Source organism: Pan paniscus, chromosome X (assembly GCF_029289425.2).
Source record: "Pan paniscus chromosome X, NHGRI_mPanPan1-v2.0_pri, whole genome shotgun sequence".
Classification (NCBI taxonomy): Eukaryota; Metazoa; Chordata; class Mammalia; order Primates; family Hominidae; genus Pan; species Pan paniscus.
Window position 1 is genome coordinate 134,251,526 of NC_073272.2, and position 12,318 is coordinate 134,263,843.

The 12,318-nt window shown below is 41.9% G+C and overlaps 1 protein-coding gene across 5 annotated transcripts in view; it reads left to right on the top strand.

The window, feature by feature from the left end:
* The window catches only part of PABIR3 (PABIR family member 3), a 59,729-nt gene that overhangs the window by 19,819 nt on the left and 27,592 nt on the right, over positions 1-12,318 (top strand). The window lies entirely within an intron of this gene.

Below are 12,318 nucleotides of genomic sequence, written 5' to 3' on the forward strand. Positions count from 1 at the left end.
CTGACTTCAGGTGATCCACCCACCTTGGCCTCCCAAAGTGCAGGGATTACAGGTGTGAGCCACTGTGCCTGGCCTGGTGTTGATTCTTTAAATGTTTGGTAGAGTTCAGCATTGAAACCATCTGGTCCTGGACATTTCTTTGTTGGGAAGTTTTTGATTACAGACTCTATCTCTTGTTATAGGTTTGTTGAGATTTTCTATTTCTTCTTGAATCAGTTTGGTAATTTATGTGTTATGTGTTATGTATTATAGATTTCTCTTATAATATGATTTGTAATGTGATAGAATCTCTAGAATACATTTTAGTGAAATGTTATAGCTTGATACCAATTTAAAAATATTGCTCGTGGCCAGGCGTGGTGGCTTACACCTGTAATCCCAACACTTTGGGAGGCCAAGGCGGGAGGATCACCTGAGGTCAGGAGTTCAAGACCAGCCTGGCCAACATGGTGAAACCCCATCTCTACCAAAAATACAAAATTAGTTGGATGTGGTGGTGCATGCCTGTAATCCCAGCTACTGGGGAGGCTGAGGCAGGAGAATCGCTTCAACCCGGGAGTTGGAGGTTGTGGTGAGCCAAGATCGCGCCACTGCACTCCAGCCTGGCGACAGAGTGAGACTTTCTCTCAAAACAAACAAACAAAAAAAAAACAAAAAAATATATTGCTTGCTAATCTTAAAACTAGACATTTTCTTCTTCATAGAATGATATTCAATATTGTTCCCACAAATGCATTAATTTTATAGTGGGAGAAATTATAACTGTTCATTAAATAAATATTTCTTCTTTCTACTCATTTACTCATCCATTCAACGATATTTGTTGAGCACCTGCTTGCCTCTCAAAGCCTTCCATACCTATCCAGTCTTCTACTCAACGAAGCCAACATAGTGGTTTAGGACCCACTATGTATTAGGCCCTGATCTAGTTGCCAGGGTTGATCTAACTGAGTTTGGGGAGGAGATAACATCTTAGTTGAGATCTTACTGATGTGAGAGGGTTAGCTAGTTTGGGATATTGGTGGCAGGGGTAGACAATATTCCTGGTAGAAAACAGCATGCTTGAAGTCCTGGAAAAGGAAGTGTGGTGTATAGATAAAAGAGTGTGTATAAAATTTGAAAGAAGTGCATTTTAGCTACAGTGAAAGTAAAGATACAGTGGTGAGAGATGTGGTTGAAGAAGTAGACTAGTGCAATATCGTAGGGCCTTCAAGTCATATTAAGTATTTTGCACTTTATCCTAGGGTCAGTGAGAAGCCATTGAAGAGTTTTGAGCCAATGATTGACATGATCAGATTTGTTACAAGATTGCCCTGGCTGCAGAGTGGAAAGTGGATTGGAAGAGGGCAAACGTATATGCAAGAAGATCAGATAGGCTACTGCAATCACCCTGGCAAAGAGCTGATGGTAGCTTGGACTAGTGTGATGGTAGTGGAAATGGAGAAAAGTTCCAGATTCAGGAGAAATTTCAAAGATGGAATCAATGGACGGTGGGAAACAGTGGAGGCAAACCTGACTCCTAGGTCTCTAGCTTGGGCAGCTGATGGGATGGTGGTGACACAGAATAAGAAGGGACCATTGCAAGAAGAGTAGATTTACAAAGGAGGATGAGTTTAGCTTTGTACATGTTACATTTGAGGTTCTCTTGGACCTGTAAACTAGTGATGTTCGATGTACTAGTTTGAAGCTCAGGAGTGAGAGCTGGACTAGAGATAACCATTTGGGAATCATTGGTAGATTGTTATTTAAAACTGTGGGAATTAATGATATGACCTACAAAGAGAGTATAGAAAGAGCAGAGAAGAAGTTGCAGGACAAAACTTTAAAAATCACCAACACTTAAAAATCAGTCAGAAGAAGAGTGATGGACTAAGTAGAGAGGCAGGAGGAGGCTTCAGAAGAGAGTAGTACCATGAAAAAACAAGGAAAAGTAGTAAGTCATATGCTGTCAAGCCGTCAAACAGACTGAAAAGTGTCCTTTGAATTACCAAAACAGATATTACTCATGAATTCTTATATTTGAAAGCACTTTCAGTAGAAGGAGGAGTGGGGTGAGATTAAGCCAGATTTGATTTTGAAGAATAACTGAGAGCCAAGGACCTATAAATGGCACTGTACATCCAGGCTCAGTTATTTGGGAGGCAAATTCCTCATCTGTAAAATGGGAATGTAAAAGTAACTGCTTTGTAGGTTTGTTGTGGATTACCTTGGTCAGTATAAAGCACTCAGCACAGCACTGGCACATACTAAATGCTCAATAAATATGTGGGTTTTTTAAATCAGTAATAGTACATATAGTCAGCAACCGGTGTACCTGGCTTTTTAAAAATTATAATTTTAAAATCTTTTTTTCTAGTACCAAATACTTAAAGGATATTTTTTCTTTCTTTCTTTCTTTTTTTTTTTTTGAGACAGATCTCTTGCCCAGGCTGGAGTGCAGTGACGTGATCTCGGCTCACTGCAACCTTCGCCTCCTGGGTTCAAGCGATTCTTCTGCCTCAGCCTCCTGAGTAGCTGGGACTACAGGCACGCGCCACCACACCTGGCTAATGTTCGTATTTTTAGTAGAGATGGGGTTTCACCATATTGGCCAGGCTGGTCTCAAACTCCTGACCTCGTGATCCGCCTGCCTCGGCCTCCCAAAGTACTGGGATTACAGGCGTAAGCCACTGTGCCCAGCGATTCTTGGCATTTTAAAAATGCATAACATTCCTTAGGAATTCTAGGCTCCTAATTTGCATAACGTTCAGTTTAATATAATGTATATTTAAAATAAACCATCTTATATAACAGATTGTGTTTGGCAGAATTGAAGTCATTTTAACTTATTGGATGATGGGGATTTCAAGGCTTGTTGGTTTAGCTTGCTATAGCAATACTATGCATATGCTTTTATTGTGTCTAAGTATCACTTCATTATTATTATAAGACATAAGTAAGTATATACTTACCTTTAGTATAGAACTGCTGAATTTTCTAGGAGAATGACATGATGAATTAGATTGCTTTTGGCAAAAGCAGTAAAATCCAATTAGAAGAGACTTAAACAGCCTGGGCGAGGTGACTCAGGCCTGTAATCCCAGCACTTTGGGAGGCCAAGGTGGGCGGATCACCTGAGGTCGGGAGTTCAAGACCAACCTGGCCAACATGGTGAAACCATGTCTCTCCTAAAAATACAAAAATTAGCCGGGCATGGTGGCATGCGCCTGTAATCCCAGCTACTCAGGAGGCTGAGACAGGAAAATCGCTTGAACCCGGGAAGTGAAGTTTGCAGTGAGCCGAGATCACGCCACTGCACTCCAACCTGGGTGACAGAGTAAGACTCTGTCTCAAAAACAAAAACAAAAGCAAACAAACAAACAAAAAACAGAGAGACTTAAACAATAAGGAGCAATAAGGAGCATTATTATCTCAAATAATAAGAAGCCCCAAGAAAAGGAGGTTCTAGGCCGGGTTAGTTCAGTGGGCCAATGACATCATCAGAGACCCAGGTTCCTTCTATCTTTCCACCCTACCATCTTCAGCAGCCACAGTTAATTATGTAACTAGTAATTAGACCCAGGGTTCAAAATCAATGGATAGCAAGCTCTTACATATATTTAAAGATGTCGAGAAGGATATCTATCAACCTATCTTTAGTAGATATCTCTGGAGCATGACATTATAGGCAGAATTTTATTTTTACTTTATGCATTTCTATACTAGTTGGATGTTTTTCACAAAGCATGAGCAATACAGGTGTTTTCATTTCTAGTAGATATTATATTACAAAATAGAAACATTATTCTTGAAAAAATACAAATATTATTGAATGATATCATAAACTATAAGTTTAATGGTTATGTCCTATACTAGTCTATCCTTAAAATTGGTGCCACAGGCATCTAAAGTAGCCAAATTCATAGACACAGAAGGTAGAATGGTGGTTGCTAGGGGCTGGGAGGAGGAGGGAATGGGGAGTTGTTGTTTAAAGGGTACAGTTTTGCAAGGGTACAATTTTAAAGGGTTTCAGTTTTGCACGATGAAAAGAGTTTTGGAGATTGGCTGCACAACAGTGGGAATGTACTTAACACTGCTGAACTGTATACTTCAAAATGGTTAAGATGGTAAGTTTCATGTTAGTGTATTTTACCACAATTTTAAAAATTGGTGCTGCTTTTCATGTATTTAAATATGGGTAAAACAGGCTGGGCACAGTAGCTCACGCCTGTAATCCCAGCACTTTCAGAGGCCGAGGCGGGCGGATTACTTGAGTTCAGGAGTTTGAGATTAGCCTGGTCAATATAGTGAAACCCCGTCTCTACTAAAAATACGAAAAATTAGCCAGGTCTGGTGGCACGCGCCTGTAATCCCAGTTACTTGGGAGGCTGAGGCAGGAGAATCTCTTGAACCCGGGGAGTGAAGCTTGCAGTGAGCCGAGATCCCGCCACTGCACTCCAGCCTGGGCGACAGAGACAGACTCCATATGAAAAAAATATATATATACACATATATATGTATATATATATATTTTATATGTGTGTGTGTGTATATATATATATATGGGTGTGTGTGTGTGTATACATACGTATATAGGTAAAACCGTGTTTTAGAAACAAATCGCTGTGACAGAGGGCATTGAAGAGCCATGGGTTTTTGTGTTGAATGAACACAAAAATAAAGATGTGTATTTTCCAAGCATTGTAAAAAAAAAAAAAAAAACAAAACTGTTCCCTCACAATTATTTTGTTTAATTAAGTGCAAATATTTTCTTCACTTCTCTCAGGAAATTACTTCACCCACTTCTGTTGAACAGAAGCCCAAAGACCTCTTCTGACCTTGAGACTATGCCTTCTCCCAAATCGCCCCTTTGCTTTATCTCCTAAGAACTCTGAAGTTGCCATGCCTGTTCCTTTCTCTCCCACCAGGAATTCTGGCACTTCTGCTCAAGCCGGGTGTCACTGCGTCACTTCTCCATCCCCACCCCCTCCTCTTCCAAAGGAAGCAGGGGAAATGTCTCATCTTCCTAAGAGAAAAGGTTGTGCTTTTCTTGAGCAATTCATCTATTCTAATTTTAGGCCTACTGACATCTGTCTCATTAGGTTTTGCTTTTCCTATTGGCAACCACAAACCCCAAATCTAGTGTATGGCCCACAAAGTTGCAAGCATGTAATACATTCCTGATCCTGCTTTATGCCCTGCACATCTAGCCCATGTTCAGTTCATGTTAAGTAGCATTATAAACCATCTTAAATCTCTTCTGAAACTAGGCAGAGACATTTATAAACACAGTGTACAACCCTTTGTTTAGGATTTTCTGAGCATTTTATCTCTAGTTACTATAGTAGGAAATGGCTTAAAAACAGCAAACCTAGGAAAATGAAAAATAATTTTTAAAAATCTTAATGTCTTTACAATATGAATTTTCTGTGATCTCTCTTAAATGGAACTAAGCTTGGTTTTTCCTCCTATCTTAATCCCTTCACTGGAGATAATTCTTAGTAATTAGCTTCACCCAGCACCCTCCCTAACCTCCCGCTACTTCTACTCCAAGCCACCTTCACACCATGACATCATTCCTTGGTGCTGATACTCTTGGTTCCTTCCAAAGACTTTTCTTTCTTCCTGGAGTGTGAGAAAAAGGCACAGTGGGAAATTTACACAAAAGATACCAGTGATGTTTATTACATCTCAGTAAAGTCACTATTTCTATTTTAATACTTTGTTTCATGTGGAAAAATTATCTAAGGTAATTCCTTTGCAAACGCCACTTGTAGTACTTAATTTGGGGAGAATTCTCTTCCAGAAGCCTTGTTTTCTGCAATTAATTTCTCACATTATTACTAAAAGAATCAGCCAATACAAGATTTGATCCACATTTTGTCCAATTAAAAAAATTCTTGTAGCTTATGATTCTGTAGCTCAAGTTCAAATCCTACCTACCTCAGACATTTCACACTATCTCCCTGCTGGTGTCATCAATTTCAGTCCATCTTCTCATGATTTCCTGGATGAAGTTTTTCAGTGGGAAATCCTAAGCCTTTGCCTGAACCTAAACTGGTTCCTTCCCATCCCTTAGGTATAAATTAAAAATAATCTCTTCTAGGGAAGTCTTTCATCATTATTTTATGAAGGAAATTTGCCATACCATGTTTTCTCACTTATAAGTCGGAGCTAAATGATAAGAACTTATGAACACAAGGAAACAACAGACACTAGGGTCTACTTGAGCGGGGAGGATGTGAGGAGGGAAGCAGAAAAGATAACTATTAGGTACTGGGCTTACTACCTGGGTGATGAAATAGTATGTACAACAGGCCAGGCGCGGTGGCTCACACCTGTAATCCCAGCACTTTGGAAGGCCAAGGTGGGCAGATCACCTGAGGTCAGGAGTTTGAGATCAGCCTGGTCAACATGGTGAAACCCCATCTCTACTAAAAATACAAAAAAATTAGCCGGGCATGATGGTACGTGCCTGTAGTCCCAACTACTCAGGAGGCTGAGACAGGAGAATTGCTTGAACCTGGGAGATGGAGGTTGCAGTGAGCTGAGATTGCACCACTGCACTCCAGCCTGGGTGACAGAGCGACAGAGCGAGACTCCGTCTCAAAAAAAAAAAAAAAGAAAAGAAATAATATGTATAACAAATCCTGGTGACACATGTTTACCTATGTAACAAACCTTCACATGTACCCCCAAACCTAAAATAAAAGTTAAATAAATAAAAAATTAAAAAATAGAAAGTAATTGTCTTATTTATGACATGTCATTATAATACAGCCAAAGTGTCATAATTTCTATAGAAAGTATATGTATACATTTAAGTTCAGGTTATATATCTTTTTCATTAGATTATAAACTTTATAAACCATAGTGTTTCATGTTATATATTGTGAATTTTCTGGGCATTTGATTGATGAAGATGTGAACCTTAGTAGCATGAATTAAACGTATTAAAATTCTGCCTCTTCAAAGGTGTGTGTGTGTATCTGTATATATGTGTATATATATGTATATTTGTATACGTGTATTCTATGTAGATATATACATATATACATACACGTATACATATATATGCATATACATGCAAAATGTATACATGTACACATATATATCCATGTGTATATGAGATTTTTTCAGGAAAACCTAAATTTTTCAGATTCTGTTCATGCCACTGCACAACTTCTCAATTAGTGTTACTAAAGGGAAACACTGAGGAAGAATCTCCAACACTGTATAAATCACAATGTTTTCTGCTTGCTTTGAAAGTTTGATTATTTTTATAGTATGCCTTAAGAATGGGCACATAAATATTTTTTAAATTAGCAATATTTGGGGTTCAAAGTAAAAAAGAAAAAAAGTCACCGTATCTAATGTTGAGAGGGTATGAGGAAATAGGTATTCTAATACACTACTGGGAAATAAATTTGTATAAGTTTTCTGGAGGGCAGCTTGGTGATATGTATCAACAACCTTGCAACCCAGAAACTCCAGCTCTATGAATTGATCCTAAAGAATTAATTAAGGATGTGCACAAACATTAGCTTAAAAGATATTATTACAACATTATTTATAAGAGCTGGCAAAAAATATGGCAACAGCCTGAATGTCTAACAATAGGGAATAGGTCAATCGAAAGAGCCTTCGTTACCTGTATTTGAATTCCAGTTCTAGCAATGACTGCATAACCCCTTGGACAAGTTGCTTAATCACTGTAGCCCTCAGTTTTTCTGAGGCAAAATGAAGGTGATAATAATGCCTACCTCGTGGGGTTGCTGTGAGAATTGAGTGAGATAAAACGTGTGGCACATAATAAAAGTGCTGCTTATTATTATGGTACGTCCTTACAGTATAATATTCAGCACTTAAAATGGTGTTGCAGATGAATTTTAACATGGAAAGACTCAGAATGTATTAAATTATATATATTGAGTATATATGCTTTATAATGAGAAAAAATGTGAGCCTATTTCTGTTAAAAACAAAAAGATCAGGGCCAGGTCTGGTGGCTCATGCCTGTAATCCCAGCACTTTGGGAGGCCAAGGCGGGTGGATCACTTGAAGCCAGGAGTTCGAGACCAGTCTGGCCAACATGGAGAAACCCTGTCTCTACTAAAAATATAAAAATTAGCCGGGCGTGGTGGCGCACGCCTGTAATCCCAGCTACTCGGGAGGCTGAGGCAGGAGAAATGCTTTAACCCAGGAGGTGGACGTTGCATTGAGCCAAAATTGGGCCACTGGCCACTGCACTTTAGCCTGGGTGACAGACTGAGATTCCTTCTCAAAAAAAGAAAAAAGAAAAAAAATAAAAGATCAGGACAAACAGGCAGAGCATAGGGGAATTTTAGGACAGTGAAACTATTCTGTACCATACTATAATGATGGATGCATGTCATACAAAACCCTTAGCATGTCCAACACCAGGAGTGAACCTAAATGTAAACTATGAACTTTGGGTGGTAATGATGTGCCAATGCAGGTTCATTGGTTGTAAAAAATGCACCATTCTGGTGAGGGATGTTGGTAGTGGGAGAGGCTGCACTTGTGTGAGAGCCGGGGGGGGTATGTGGGAACTCTTTATAATTTCTGTTCAATTTCGCTGTGAACCGAAGAGTGCTCTAAAAAATTAAATATATTAAAAATAAATAAATGAAAGATCAAATAGGAAAAGACTGGAAACTGCTGGGTAACAGGGGACAGATAGCCTAGTTTTATAAATACTTAGCATATAATTCAAATTGTTTATGTATCATTAAAGGATGTATTCTAGAGTGATGATGGTAGTAATAATGGTGGTAGTAGTAATAGTTACCATTTATTTAGCACAAACTCTGTGCCAGGTGCTGTGCTAAACACATTACATGCATTATCACCATTATCACATTAAATAGATGCTTAAAACAGCAACTCTAGCATGTTGTTCATAACACTATTGCCTATAGCAACAAATTATATATCCAATGTATCCCTTTAATATAAGTTTTATCCAGAAAAGATTTCTGACTTTTGTTAGAAGGGTCAGCTAGTAGCACTATTGATTTGAATTACAAATTTCCTTAAGATATCAACCCTGGAACATGATTAGTACAGGCCAGTCTGAGTTATGCGCCAGTCAAGAGTCCACAACTGTCAGATTTTTTTTATTATTATTATTTTTTGAGTCAGTCTTGCTCTGTCATCCAGGCTGGAGTGCAGTGATGTGATCTTGGTTCACTGCAACCTCCGCCTCCCAGGTTCAAGTGATTCTCCTGTGGCAGCCTCCAGAGTAGCTGAGATTATAGGCGCCTGCTACCACGCCCGGATCTTTTTTTTTTTTTTTTTTTTGTCTTTAGTAGAGATGGGGTTTCACCATGTTGGCCAGGCTGGTCTTGAACTCCTGACCTCAAGTGATCTGCCTGCCTTGGCCTGTCAAAGTGCTAGGATTACAGGTGTGAGCCACCGCATCCAGCGTGACATGTTTATACCCATTCTCTGGATAGCAATAGAACCAGGCTCAGGGCTGATGATATGTATCTGAGTATATCTATTCCAAAGTTAAATAGATGGTGCTATTAGGTGTAACCTGCTCTTCTCCTATGTATAACAGAGTAGATCATTTTCCCACAGTTCAAACTCTTTGAGCATGACATTTAAAGCTTTCTAATATCTTCACGCTTTTGGCCTCAGAGTCCTTTCTCCCTCCACGAACTTGGTGTGCCACTCACACAGGGCCAGTATCCTGTCTTAAAACATGCCAAGCACTTTCACTTTTCTGTTGCTTATGCTGGCAAACTCCTTGTTCTGAAGGTCCAACTGAAATACCACCTTATGCCTTTCTTATTTGTCTTCCACCTCCCACCCCCTACACACACCCACTTCATCTTTGCTTTTTATTCCCACCCCACTTTGCTTTCATTTGACACGCACTTCCTTGTCTCTTATATAAAATCTGCTTCCAAGACTGGTTTCTTCAGTGGATTGTAAGGTCTCTGAGTAATAACTGAGGGTAATAACAACAGCTTATTAGCTGTCTTTTTTTTTTAAGAAAAAAATTCTCTCATTCCCCTCTGAGCAGAAAAATAGCTCATTAAACATAGCAAGTATTCAAAAAATAGTGAAATACTTAACAGCTAGCCATATTTTGACAATAGCGAATTATTGTGGTAAAGTAGTTGTTGCTAATTGTCAAATAAAATTTATATGTAGTAAATTTTCAGTTACCCACATACCAATTTTCTATTGTTATTTTTACAACCTTGGCTGTTTCTTCTACTTTCTAGCAAATGATTTGAAAAAAACAAACTGATTTTAATACTTTAAGCAACATATAATTAGTGAGGTGATATATTCCTTAAGCAGCAATATGATACATTTTAAAACCCAACAAAAATTCAGACTATCTGCTTCATAGAAACATTTATTTATCCAACACATACTTTATTTTATTTATTTATTTATTTATTTATTTATTTATTTATTTATTTGGAGATGGTGTCTTGCTCTGTTGCCCAGGCTGGAGTGCAGTGGCATGATCTCAGCTCACTGTAAGCTCTGCCTCCCAGGTTCAAGCGATTCTTCTGCCTCAGCCTCCTGAGTAGCTGGGGTTACAGGCACCCGCCACCATGCCTGGCTAATTTTTGTATTTTTAGGAGAGACAGGGTTTCACTATGTTGGCCAGGCTGGTCTCGAACTCCTGACCTCAAGTGATCCACCCGCCTCCGCCTCCCCCTCCGGAAGTGCTGGGATTACAGGCATGAGCCACCACACGTGGCCCAACACATACTTTTTGAACACTCATCTTCCCTCCACTCACTAACTCACTCCTCTTACTGCCTTTCTTTTTTTTTAATTGAACATTCTTGGGTGTTTCTCGCAGAGGGGGATTTGGCAGGGTCACAGGACAATAGTGGAGGGAAGGTCAGCAGATAAACAAGTGAACAAAGGTCTCTGGTTTTCCTAGGCAGAGGACCCTGCGGCCTTCCGCAGTGTTTGTGTCCCTGGGTACTTGAGATTAGGGAGTGGTGATGACTCTTAACGAGCATGCTGCCTTCAAGCATCTGTTTAACAAAGCACATCTTGCACCGCCCTTAATCCATTCAACCCTGAGTGGATACAGCACATGTTTCAGAGAGCACAGGGTTGGGGGTAAGGTCACAGATCAACAGGATCCCAAGGCAGAAGAACTTTTCTTAGTACAGAACAAAATGAAAAGTCTCCCATGTCTACCTCTTTCTACACAGACACGGCAACCATCCGATTTCTCAATCTTTTCCCCACCTTTCCCCCCTTTCTATTCCACAAAACCGCCATTGTCATCATGGCCCGTTCTCAATGAGCTGTTGGGTACACCTCGCAGATGGGGTGGTGGCCGGGCAGAGGGGCTCCTCACTTCCCAGTAGGGGCGGCCGGGCAGAGGCGCCCCTCACCTCCTGGATGGGGCGGCTGGCCGGGCGGGGGGCTGATCCCCCCACCTCCCTCCCGGACGGGGCGGCTGGCCGGGCGGGGGGCTGACCCCCCAACCTCCCTCCAGGACGGGGCGGCTGGCCGGGCGGGGGGCTGACCCCCCCACCTCCCTCCCGGACGAGGTGGCTGCCGGGCGGAGACGCTCCTCACTTCCCAGACGGGGTGGCTGCTGGGCGGAGGGGCTCCTCACTTCTCAGACGGGGCGGCTGCCGGGCGGAGGGGCTCCTCACTTCTCGGACAGGGCGGTTGCCAGGCAGAGGGTCTCCTTACTTCTCAGACCGGGCGGCCGGGCAGAGACGCTCCTCACATCCTGGACGGGGCGGCAGGGCAGAGGTGCTCCCCACATCTCAGACGATGGGCGGCCGGGCAGAGACGCTCCTCACTTCCCAGATGTGATGGCGGCCGGGAAGAGGCGCTCCTCACTTCCTAGATGGGATGGCGGCCGGGCAGAGACGCTCCTCACTTTCCAGACTGGGCAGCCAGGCAGAGGGGCTCCTCACATCCCAGACGATGGGCGGCCAGGCAGAGACGCTCCTCACTTCCCAGACGGGGTGGCGGCCGGGCAGAGGCTGCAATCTCGGCACTTTGGGAGGCCAAGGCAGGCTGCTGGGAGGTGGAGGTTGTAGCGAGCCGAGATCACGCCACTGCACTCCAGCCTGGGCACCATTCAGCACTGAGTGAACGAGACTCCGTCTGCAATCCCGGCACCTCGGGAGGCCGAGGCTGGCAGATCACTCGCGGTTAGGAGCTGGAGACCAGCCCGGCCAACACAGCGAAACCCCGTCTCCACCAAAAAAATATGAAAACCAGTCAGGCGTGGCAGCATGCCCCTGCAATCGCAGGCACTCGGCAGGCTGAGGCAGGAGAATCAGGCAGGGAGGTTGAGCTGAGATGGCA